Source organism: Berghia stephanieae, chromosome 6 (assembly GCF_034508935.2).
Source record: "Berghia stephanieae isolate SIO BIC M18660-M18661 chromosome 6, UCSD_Bste_1.3, whole genome shotgun sequence".
NCBI classification, from domain to species: Eukaryota; Metazoa; Mollusca; class Gastropoda; order Nudibranchia; family Aeolidiidae; genus Berghia; species Berghia stephanieae.
In genome coordinates this window covers 24,708,552-24,719,093 of record NC_088365.1, presented here as the reverse complement: position 1 = coordinate 24,719,093, position 10,542 = coordinate 24,708,552, and the positions used below count along the sequence as shown (strand labels likewise).

The window sequence follows — 10,542 nt, the reverse complement described above, 5'->3', positions numbered from 1 at the left end:
GCATGCGGCTATGTGGTCTTGTGGTATGACACTCGAAAGGTCCTGGGTTTGAGCCTCGCTCGACGCATAGTTGATTCATTGAAAAAGGCTCTTTATTCACATTCTCTCACTGTACTCAGGTGTAAAATGAGTAACTGGCCGTTAACAGCGTTGTCTCTGTCGTTAAAATTGTAATATCGCCTAACATGACTCATGTCTCGATCTACATGTTACGTGTTGCTGTTGTAAAGCGCGTTGAGCACATTTAGTGGATATTGCGCTATATAAAACCTCTATTTTAAGTTTAATTCTATCATATTTTTCTATTGTTAAACTCAATTTGAAAAAAAGCTAAGGAATAAGTATTCCTTGATTATAAAAATTGCAGGGTTGGTCACGTGACCCAATTCACCCAATCAGTTGATTATATTAATCTATCTTAAACCACAACTTATAGGCAAGTCTTGATTAATCTCTGATTAACATACATCCCTATTGGTCGAATGCATCCACGTGAGACTTTTGCCAAATGTGTGCAACAGGCAAGAAATAATTTTGATAAAATTATATAGAAAGAGAAAGCAACTTTTGGTTAAAGTGAGGACCTTTGTAATAGGGTTCAACAGTCCTGACGTGACTTCCCTCGTAATGACGCTTAGTAACAGGTTCTAAACTATCGGAACAATGGCGGACGTCATTATCTCCTTCACCGCCTTATGAACTACTTCTCCGACGAGCATTTAAGTGTATCCAGAGGAGATACCAATTATAAATCTGATCATGTTTTGACTTTTATACATTCTGATCACATGACGTGAAAAAGTTCCAGGCAGCATGAAGAATAAAGAGTACAGATTTTCTTTGTCAGACCTTTGAATCCGATTAAAATGATAATTATTATTTCCATGAGTTATTTCTCAATAATTAATGAAATTTCGTTTTCTCACCGACTCATCGACACAGAAACTGGCCAGAAGCAGCACAATTGCATCTCACGTGGTTTCAATTAACCAATCAGGATTTTATATATATATATATATATATATATATATATATATATATATATATATATATATATATATATATATATATATATATATATATATACAGTGGTGTGGCTCTATTGGTTCAAATGGTGCCTGGCACCACATCCATGTTTTAAATATGGATAACAGCATTTTAAAAAAATATATAAAACTGAGAAATGGTATATATCGCCTTTTATCAACAGTGCGAAACAGACTCCCTTTCTGTCACAACGCCTTCTATCCACGCTTTTCTCCCGATTCACACAGTCCGTTGATGACTGTCAGCGACTGTGTACCATGGCTGAGCGAGTGACTGGATTTCCCCACTCCCCACTCAAACGATTGCAAGGAGCGGATTTTCTCTGGCACCATTGAAGGCTATTACTATTGTGTGCCACTAGTGTTGCCACATTGAATACCTGAGAAAATGGCTCGAATTTTTACCATCTTCACATACGAGAAAAAACCCGCCTCAGGTGCCGAGAAATTTTTGCTCCAACTCTGTTGGACTGGGGAATAATAGCTAATTTGGGTCATTTACGTCATAGTCATAGTATGGTAACTTCGACCATCTTTATTATTATCGAAATCACGATTATTAACAAGTTCATTTGTTTCTCTCTCTCTCTGTCGTGATTATTGTATATATTAATTTATTATTATTATTATTATTATTATTATTATTATTATTATTATTATTATTATTATTATTATTATTATTATTATTATATTATTATTATCATTATTATTATTATTATTATCATTATTATTATTATTATTATTATTATTATTATTATTATTATTATTATTATCATTATCATTATCATTATCATTATCATCATCATCATCATTATTATTATTATTATTGCTGCAAAAATTGATATGAAGGAATGTGAACGAGTTAAATCAAACATTTCTTGATAGTGATGCTATATGCTAAATGCATGATCTTCGCGTGAATATGCGTGTTTGACTTTGTGTGTGTGTGTGTGTGTGCGCGTTCATCACACACACACACACACACAGATAGGTAGATAGATAGATAGATAGATAGAGAGAGAGAGAGAGAGAGAGAGAGAGAGAGAGAGAGAGAGAGAGAGAGAGATCTTGTATGGTGTCATGTTTGATTTCCGAAGTGGAATGGGGTTGTTTCATGACGTAACTACAGTACTCTTTTAATAGGCTATGGGCTGTTTACATTCTTACGCTTTGTAAGTTTTGAAATGACCCTTTGTTCGATTGACATTCAATGTCTGCATGTGTCCTTTAGCCATTTCCCTCAGTGTCCAAACTCCAATCAATATATTCGTTCGTGATTTCTATAAACAAACTATTGAAAAGATTTGCAGAGATAGAAACATCACCATGCAAATTTACTTTTATGTAATTTTTTTTCTTTCTTTTATATTTACAAATGAAGCATGTGTAAGTCATTTTCGTCTGGCACCACTTTATACTGTAAGCACGCCACGCCGCTGTTATATATATATATATATATAATATATATATATATATATATATATATATATATATATATATATATAAGTCTCCTGATTTCAAGGTACATTGTATTTGTGATGTGATTAACCTGACTGAACATTGAAAGATAAGATTCAATCAACACTCCAAGTTTTTTTATGCTTTCAGAAATAAAATGGTCCACGAAAGAAAGCCCCTTTGAGTTCATATAAACAGACCCCAAATTAAAAACTTCCAATATCATAGCAGGGAGAAAAACTAAATATTTACGTATAATCTGTATAAAAATTGATATAAAAGATCAAATTTCTTAATAACATTTGACAGTGGCTGCATAAACATTGTAAAATGGACCGAGCCCTGAGGAACACCAAATTTCAAATGACATATATAGGATTTGACACCACTTATCATGACATTCTGCCAGCGGTCAGTTAGATATGATCGGAACCAGCTCAGTGCAGTAAAGAAAAAGAAGGAGGAGCAGGAGGAGGAGGAGAAGGAGGAGGAGGAAAAGGAGGAGAAGGAGGAGGAGGAGAGGAAGAAGGAATGTTATGTAACTAATTGATAGATAAGAAACCCGCAACCCCCCGAAACCCGACGAAACCCGACACAAATATGGGAAGTAGGCAGCAGTGGAGAGTGAACCAAGGATTCAGGGAAGTGTACACCAGGGGGGAGTGAACCAAGGACTCAGGTAAGTGTACACCAGGGGGGAGTGAACCAAGGATCAGGGAAGTGTCACCAGGGGGGAGTGAACCAAGGACTCAGGGAAGTGTACATCAGGGGGGAGTGAACCAAGGATCAGGGAAGTGTCACCAGGGGGGAGTGAACCAAGGACTCAGGGAAGTGTACACCAGGGGGGAGTGAACCAAGGATTCAGGGAAGTGTCACCAGGGGGGAGTAAACCAAGGATTCAGGGAAGTGTACACCATGGGGGAGTGAACCAAGGATTCAGGGAAGTGTCACCAGGGGGGAATGAATCAAGGATTCAGGGAAGTGTACACCAGGGGGGAGTGAACCAAGGACTCAGGGAAGTGTCACCAGGGGGGAGTGAACCAAGTTCAGGGAAGTGTACACCAGGGGGGAGTGAATCAAGGACTCAGGGAAGTGTCACCAGGGGGGAGTGAACCAAGGATTCAGGGAAGTGTCACCAGGAGGGAGTGAACCAAGGACTCAGGGAAGTGTCACCAGGGGGGAGTGAACCAAGGACTCAGGGAAGTGTACGCCAGGGGGGGGGGAGTGAACCAAGGATTCAGGGGAGTGTACACCAGGGGGGAGTGAACCAAGAACTCAGGGAAGTGTACGCCAGTGGGGAGTGAACCTGGGTCTATGGGACCCGCCGGGTTTCGTAAAAAAACTAAAAAAGAAACACCAAGTTTTATGGCCATAAATATATTTGTTTGGTTTATTTCAGGGTTCTGCATAATGTTATCAAATGATGTGGTAATTATGGGAACACGGAGACCTTTCAAATTGCAATAACAATATTCCTAATATTAATTAATTAATTAAGTCATTAATAGCCCACCAAAATATTAGTAGTCAAATACACCGGGGTAGCGTTGTTATTATCTATTTAGGTTTTTAGGTCTTAAGCTTTAGGATAGGACCCATCGAATCAAACCTATACTAAGTAATAATACATGCGCTGTGTGGTCTAGTGGTGAGACACTCACCCTGACGTCACAAAGTAATATTGTAAACATGATATCATTACACGTTACTATTTATGGAGAGGGGTGGAATAAATACAATTTATTCTAACCCTCCCCCTCCCCTCCTTAAATAGTAACACGTTATGATGTCATGTTTACAATAATAATTTGTGACGTCAGATTGTCAAACGTAAATTTCACTCAAAATCAGATTCTTTAAAAATAAGTATCATTTGAATGTTTTTGAAGATGTCTTTTATTTATTTATTTATTTATTTGGAAAGATGACGAAATAGGAATTGATTGAGAGGTAGTATAACTGATGACTTTGGGTTTGAAATGAATATTTTTGTGTTCGTGGATAGCTCACACGGTAGAGCCACGCTCTCACCTGCCAGGCGGAGTTGTCGTACCAATAAGGTCGCAGGTTCAAACCCCACCACCGCCGCGAAAAAAATTTTTATTCTCTATTGTCTTCTGGCACTTTTCTACTCACTTCATATCTTGTTGTTACCAACATAAGTGCCTGCTCCACTCACTTTTCTGAATTAAAAATTCACCCCATACACCGGAGCATACTCAATGTCTCAATCGTTTCTATGTTATATGTTTGTGATGAGAATATTGGCTATTAAGCTTAACTGCTGGTCAAAATTACTTCGCGATGGTGGTGAACGAATCGGCGATCTCAAGAAGTGGGTGAGAGAGGGATCTAGAAATGACTTTGGGTTTGAAACGAATATTTTTGTGTTCGTGGATAGCTCACACGGTAGAGCCACGCTCTCACCTGCCAGGCGGAGTTGTCGTACCAATAAGGTCGCAGGTTCAAACCCCACCACCGCCGCGAAAAAAATTTTTATTCTCTATTGTCTTCTGGCACTTTTCTACTCACTTCATATCTTGTTGTTACCAACATAAGTGCCTGCTCCACTCACTTTTCTGAATTAAAAATTCACCCCATACACCGGAGCATACTCAATGTCTCAATCGTTTCTATGTTATATGTTTGTGATGAGAATATTGGCTATTAAGCTTAACTGCTGGTCAAAATTACTTCGCGATGGTGGTGAACGAATCGGCGATCTCAAGAAGTGGGTGAGAGAGGGATCTAGAAATGACTTTGGGTTTGAAACGAATATTTTGTGTTCGTGGATAGCTCACACGGTAGAGCCACGCTCTCACCTGCCAGGCGGAGTTGTCGTACCAATAAGGTCGCAGGTTCAAACCCCACCACCGCCGCGAAAAAAATTTTTATTCTCTATTGTCTTCTGGCACTTTTCTACTCACTTCATATCTTGTTGTTACCAACATAAGTGCCTGCTCCACTCACTTTTCTGAATTAAAAATTCACCCCATACACCGGAGCATACTCAATGTCTCAATCGTTTCTATGTTATATGTTTGTGATGAGAATATTGGCTATTAAGCTTAACTGCTGGTCAAAATTACTTCGCGATGGTGGTGAACGAATCGGCGATCTCAAGAAGTGGGTGAGAGAGGGATCTAGAAATGACTTTGGGTTTGAAACGAATATTTTTGTGTTCGTGGATAGCTCACACGGTAGAGCCACGCTCTCACCTGCCAGGCGGAGTTGTCGTACCAATAAGGTCGCAGGTTCAAACCCCACCACCGCCGCGAAAAAAAATTTTTATTCTCTATTGTCTTCTGGCACTTTTCTACTCACTTCATATCTTGTTGTTACCAACATAAGTGCCTGCTCCACTCACTTTTCTGAATTAAAAATTCACCCCATACACCGGAGCATACTCAATGTCTCAATCGTTTCTATGTTATATGTTTGTGATGAGAATATTGGCTATTAAGCTTAACTGCTGGTCAAAATTACTTCGCGATGGTGGTGAACGAATCGGCGATCTCAAGAATGGGTGAGAGAGGGATCTAGAAATGACTTTGGGTTTGAAACGAATATTTTTGTGTTCGTGGATAGCTCACACGGTAGAGCCACGCTCTCACCTGCCAGGCGGAGTTGTCGTACCAATAAGGTCGCAGGTTCAAACCCCCCACCGCCGCGAAAAAAATTTTTATTTTCTATTGTCTTCTGGCACTTTTCTACTCACTTCATATCTTGTTGTTACCAACATAAGTGCCTGCTCCACTCACTTTTCTGAATTAAAAATTCACCCCATACACCGGAGCATACTCAATGTCTCAATCGTTTCTATGTTATATGTTTGTGATGAGAATATTGGCTATTAAGCTTAACTGCTGGTCAAAATTACTTCGCGATGGTGGTGAACGAATCGGCGATCTCAAGAAGTGGGTGAGAGAGGGATCTAGAAATGACTTTGGGTTTGAAACGAATATTTTTGTGTTCGTGGATAGCTCACACGGTAGAGCCACGCTCTCACCTGCCAGGCGGAGTTGTCGTACCAATAAGGTCGCAGGTTCAAACCCCACCACCGCCGCGAAAAAAAATTTTTATTCTCTATTGTCTTCTGGCACTTTTCTACTCACTTCATATCTTGTTGTTACCAACATAAGTGCCTGCTCCACTCACTTTTCTGAATTAAAAATTCACCCCATACACCGGAGCATACTCAATGTCTCAATCGTTTCTATGTTATATGTTTGTGATGAGAATATTGGCTATTAAGCTTAACTGCTGGTCAAAATTACTTCGCGATGGTGGTGAACGAATCGGCGATCTCAAGAAGTGGGTGAGAGAGGGATCTAGAAATGACTTTGGGTTTGAAACGAATATTTTTGTGTTCGTGGATAGCTCACACGGTAGAGCCACGCTCTCACCTGCCAGGCGGAGTTGTCGTACCAATAAGGTCGCAGGTTCAAACCCCACCACCGCCGCGAAAAAAATTTTTATTCTCTATTGTCTTCTGGCACTTTTCTACTCACTTCATATCTTGTTGTTACCAACATAAGTGCCTGCTCCACTCACTTTTCTGAATTAAAAATTCACCCCATACACCGGAGCATACTCAATGTCTCAATCGTTTCTATGTTATATGTTTGTGATGAGAATATTGGCTATTAAGCTTAACTGCTGGTCAAAATTACTTCGCGATGGTGGTGAACGAATCGGCGATCTCAAGAAGTGGGTGAGAGAGGGATCTAGAAATGACTTTGGGTTTGAAACGAATATTTTTTGTGTTCGTGGATAGCTCACACGGTAGAGCCACGCTCTCACCTGCCAGGCGGAGTTGTCGTACCAATAAGGTCGCAGGTTCAAACCCCACCACCGCCGCGAAAAAAATTTTTATTCTCTATTGTCTTCTGGCACTTTTCTACTCACTTCATATCTTGTTGTTACCAACATAAGTGCCTGCTCCACTCACTTTTCTGAATTAAAAATTCACCCCATACACCGGAGCATACTCAATGTCTCAATCGTTTCTATGTTATATGTTTGTGATGAGAATATTGGCTATTAAGCTTAACTGCTGGTCAAAATTACTTCGCGATGGTGGTGAACGAATCGGCGATCTCAAGAAGTGGGTGAGAGAGGGATCTAGAAATGACTTTGGGTTTGAAACGAATATTTTGTGTTTCGTGGATAGCTCACACGGTAGAGCCACGCTCTCACCTGCCAGGCGGAGTTGTCGTACCAATAAGGTCGCAGGTTCAAACCCCACCACCGCCGCGAAAAAAATTTTTATTCTCTATTGTCTTCTGGCACTTTTCTACTCACTTCATATCTAACTGATTTCTTACACTCTTGCGTTTCGGAATTCGAATTTTGTTCCCAACTTGCAGCGGTTAGAACACGTCCGGAATTTCAAAAATCAAGAGTGTAAGAATCGTATAGTATAGAACAGTAAAGGAAGGTGCCCCATATGTAAACAATAACATTTGACGTCAAACGTGACCCAGATTTTTTTATAAATGACCCGAACTATGCTGCAGTTGACCTTTAGTAATGTCATGCGCATCCAACCAACTTTTTGTTTACATGTTGCTAAGGCAGCAAACTGAAGCTGGTCGTGAATAAATTCCAGCTGTTTACTCCGAGCCTGAGATAGCTAGGGAGGCCACGATCATATTATTTATAGCCCAAATGCTCCTTTTATTTTGTAGGAAAACCATAATCATGGTTCCCCCTCCTCCCGTAAACAAAACCATATCTATGTTCAGGGAAACTAAGATTGTTGCTTGTTTTTGGTTTAGGTGGACCGTACTTTTTTTTTTTTTTTTTACAGCGTATCAAATGATCAAAGTCAAAGCATACGGTCAATGCAATGAAGAGAGTAAATTCGAATCTATCTCCTATCTCTTCGCTCAGATGACCATTTTGAACAGAAGACTACTACTACGTACTTCTACTATAACTGCACTACCACTACTGTATTATAACCACTGATACCACAAAACTAGACTGAACTAACGGACCGTATGGCTCAGCGGTACGGTTTTCGTCTTGTCACAAAAGTCGAGCAATGCCAATGCTAAGTGTGATCAGTAAATAGGATGGATGACTAATCGTGAAAAATTGTGGTCCCCGCGTTGTTTCCCTGGCTAAGGCACTTTACCGCTTACCCCACTCGATTGAATGAGTATCTGGCTACAGAAATGACGGGTAGTGACAGGTTTAGTACACAAGGGTCGCTTAACAGGCTGTATGACAAAGAAATATGGTTCCATACGGCTTGTTGAAGTGGGGGGGGGGGGATAAATATGAAACATTGTGAAGCGCTTTGCTCACGGCTATCTGAATCTGCAGAAATGCGCTGTATAAATATTCATATTTATGTACTTGGTCCAACTGTTACTATTTCTACTACTAGACCTCTACTACTAATATTATTATTAATAACAATAATAATAATAATAATAATAATAATAATAATAATAATAATAATAATAATAATAATAATAATAATAATAATAATAATAATAATAATAGTTATTATTATTGTTGTTGTCAATATCACCGTTTAATGGTAAAAGTGTTAAAGATACTTGCAAAATGTTGGTGTTGTGTGTGTTGTAGCAATCGGCCTCCAGCGACGCAACTCTGTCTACAAGAGACGCACAAGACCGTGGCACTAAACATCCCTGGCATGCATTTAGTCATACAACATGAAAGCAACATTCACGGTAGCGTTAACTACGTCAAAGTCAAAGACAAATCAATAGTGACATACAACCAGGACATGACAGTAAGTGAGGTGGAAATTCTCAGAATTGAAGGCAGACACTTCAATGTGATATCTGTCAACAAACCTCCACCAACGCCATTCAAGTGGCCAGTTACATCCACCACTAGTGAGAAACCAATGATTGTGATAGGTGACTTTAACAGCCACAGCACCAAATGGGGATACAATGAGAACAACGAAGATGTAGATACTGTTGAGGAATGGGCTGACCAATATAATCTGACACTCTTCTATGACGCATGAATCATCCTTTTCAAGCGCTCGCTGGAGAACAGGTTACAACCCAGACCCTGCATTTGTGTCTTCCAGACATGTCAAAAACTGTCGGCAACCCCATACCAAAATCACAATCCGGACCAATCGCCATTGAGGTAGGATCAGTCATCTCTACGAGAACAAACAAATTACATGAACTGTGTTCGTGGACCTGGCAGCTGCCTATGACACAGTAAATCACAGGAAACTGCTCCTAAAGGTTGCAAGGGTAACTCGTAACACAAAAATAGTTGCAATAATAAAATCCCTTATGTCAAACCATCACTTTTTTGTGGAAATGGATGGGAAGAAAAGCAGATCACAAAAGAACGGACTCCCTCAAGGATCGGTAATTGCACCTATCCTTTTCAACGTTTATACCAATGACCAACCTCAGTTCGAGAACATCCAGGGTTTCTATATGCTGATGATCTGTGTCTCGCGTCCCAGGCCTCTGATTTCAAGACCATTGAGGAGAGACTAACGGATGTCCTGGAGCCACTCTCTGAGCCCACATTTAAAGAACTCACAAAATGCTAACCCAGGAAAAACTCAAGAGTGTGCTTTCCATATAAAGAGCCGCCAAGTCTAAAGAAAACAGGAAACTGAACATCTCCTGGAATGGGGACATATTGGAGAACAACACATTCCCCGTGTACCTCGGTGTTACCGTAAACCGCACAATGTCCTTTTCTCAGAACGCAAAGAAAACAAAAGCAAAGGTGGCCAAAAGAAACAACTTCCTAAGAAAAGAGAAGAAAAACTTACACGGGAGCAGATCAGAAAACAGTCAGGACAACCATACTAGCCCTCTGCTATTCAACAGCCGAAAAGGTCTCACCAGTCTGAGTAAGATCCTGCCATGTCAAAATAACACCTGCCGGATCATTAGAGTAACTTGAAACCGACTGCAGTTCCAGTCCTCCATCGGCTGGCTGGCATTGCACCTCCCCACATTCGAAGAGCCACTGCTTCCAAAGCCCAGAAATATAAACAGAAAATGGACCCAAG

At 40.1% G+C, this 10,542-nt stretch overlaps 1 long non-coding RNA gene across 1 annotated transcript in view; it reads right to left on the bottom strand.

The window, feature by feature from the left end:
• The window catches only part of LOC144974736 (uncharacterized), a 34,203-nt gene that overhangs the window by 15,128 nt on the left and 8,533 nt on the right, over positions 1–10,542 (bottom strand). The gene's annotated exons all lie outside the window — the stretch shown is intronic.